General features: G+C 43.8%; 1 protein-coding gene across 1 annotated transcript in view; it reads left to right on the forward strand.

Moving 5' to 3' along the window:
- Positions 1-2,500, forward strand: part of LOC134187934 (neurotrypsin-like) — a 9,471-nt gene that overhangs the window by 4,982 nt on the left and 1,989 nt on the right. The window lies entirely within an intron of this gene.

The following is a 2,500-nucleotide window of genomic DNA, read 5'->3' on the forward strand; positions in this document are numbered from 1 at the left end:
GATAGGTTAGACGATATGCTTAATACTGCTGACCTGGCCTCGGCAAAACCTCCTTCTCCTCGCGTGATTCACGTGCGTTTAGCTCAGCGACTGCGCGGAAGAGCCTGGCTTGCGAGGCTACGTCCACCCACTCCGGAGTGTTATAGGCATTACAAAAATATACCTCCTACAAAGGCCGTGAGCTGGACGTTGGATGTTCTTTCGGAGTCGTTGGGATTACCACTACCCAACCATCATCACACCCTCTACCAAACGCATGACCATTAGATGTGGCGTGAATTTGTCTGTAGAGGAGAGTATGCATGGAATTCAGATCTATCGTGTTGTGTAGCGGAGATCAGATTTCTTCCTTTAAGAGCGTACGAGTTTGACGTCGAAGCCTTTCTGATATTTTATATCATCTTGCCGAACATTGAGATATATTCGTCAGTTAGAAGTCAGAGCAGATCTTTCTTGAAGTCGCTCTTTTGCGTATGTATAGAGTTTGCTGCTATTCTGATGTAGGAAGACATCCACGTTGATTAAATCTGAGCGCCCTTGGCCCTTTTATACGTTATTGTAATGGATGACATACTTGGAAATTGAGTAACAATTTAATTAACTCTATATTTGTAGCCTAAAATAGGTTGCGACATCCATTCTTTGGTAAATTTTAGGTTTGAATGTCAGTTGCGTTGTGTGCGTCCTGTTGCTCTCGTGCATGGACATTCCAGGTAAAGCTTTAGGAAGTCTGTGCCATCTGCTCTACAAAAACTGGAGTGCTCTCCAGACACCGCTTTAGTGTTCCAAGAGCGATAATGGCCTGTGCACCTTGACGTCCCAGTAAACACCAAAGCAGTGTACCAATGAAATACCGATTTAGGTGCTCTAAAACACCAAGATGGTGTCTGTCTCTACGTGCATGCGCACTAGTGCAATCAGAGTGCTTCATGAACACTAAAGGTGCTTCATGAACACCAAAAGAGTGTTTCAGTTGCACTAAAATGATTCTGCATGAACAGCAGATAGGTAGTCGATTTGAGCACTCTTTTAGAGTGTTTACCGTGCACTCAATTTAGGGTTGCTATGGTTGCATGATTCAAGCAATCTGTATGGTGTTCTGAAGACCCTTCAATTTTTTGCAGTGTGGGGATAGTCTCTATACCATTTGCTTCATGCTCGGTGGGTCCATCCACTCGAATCTTCTCATGTGAAACCACAGCTGCATAGCCTGTAGTCGGAATCCATGCAGGTCTCCATATGAGGATGTAAAGAGCATGCAGGCTTGTTGGGATTAAACGCTTTGACATTAGGATGTTTTTGAGATACTACATCACATGCTCTTTTCGACAAATATGCCCGATTGTTTCAGCAAAGCTTTCCCTAGGAGCTATAGGCCGAATCTGCATGCTCGGTGTAGTAGTGAGCTCGTTGGATTGGTATTTCTTGTTAAACAACTTTCTGAAACCTAAAGACATCGGCCAGTTGCAAGTGTATCTAATTTGAGGTAGAGATGGTAGTAGTCGTCCAGTCTTTCTATAAGGGTCGACCAGCTCTTCTGTGCGCTGCCATAGTTTACGAGAACGAGGTGTATACTACTCCATGTTGTAAGGAATACAACCGATCTTTGCTTTCCACCTTGAAAATAATTTGTTTCCAGAGATCGCTCTCGTATCTTCAGAGATACCGAAAAACCACACAAAGATGGTTGTGGTCTTTGAAGGTAGGTTTGAGAGTATGCACTGTTGTGCACTGCACTGCGTATCCTCTCACAGTTGTTGCACTGGTGATCTTCTCAGTCTCTTGCTGTCATCTAAGTGAAGATGATCTTGATGTGAGCCTCTTCTAGGACCAAATATTCCAGAAGCCCTGCACCGCATTGTGTCCTTGATAGAAGACGAGTTCTATAGGGTTTGTCCAACGTACGGACGACGACGGAACAGAAACTGCAGACGCCGTGATTGAATGTCTTCTGGGTGTTGCTATTGCTGAGATACCATTGAGGTCCTTCGATTCTAGCTATCAGCGTTCAAAGCCTTTATAGATCAAGTATAAGGCTGTATCTGACTGTGCCAATAAATCTTGAAAGGTGATTTTTTGTTGTTGCTTTACTGTGCATCTTTACTCGTGTGGCGTTACGTCCGATACTTCAACATTTTGACCTGGGTTGCACAAGGCATTCTTCTCGCTTGCATCCGTTTAGACGGCATGCAATTGCAATTCTAAAACAATTTACGTTCCTTTTGTACATTCTGATATTAAAGTAGATGGTTCTGATTTTTGATTCAGTGGCATTGTGTCCCGTCCTTCTCAATGGAAAGTACAGTCATTATCGTGCATGGGTTCTTTAGATTTAGAGTTTCTGAGTGGACACATCTTCCCTTTTCAACAACACCGGTTGCTAGTTTTCAGTTTACTTTTCCACTCTGTCGATTTGCTGGCTAGAAGCCTTACCCGTCGTCTTTGCATTGGGATATTTGCCAGGTCGTTGTGCGTCGCCCTCCAAGCTGGAAACAAGATG

Source organism: Corticium candelabrum, chromosome 12 (genome assembly GCF_963422355.1).
Source record: "Corticium candelabrum chromosome 12, ooCorCand1.1, whole genome shotgun sequence".
In the NCBI taxonomy this organism is placed as follows: Eukaryota; Metazoa; Porifera; class Homoscleromorpha; order Homosclerophorida; family Plakinidae; genus Corticium; species Corticium candelabrum.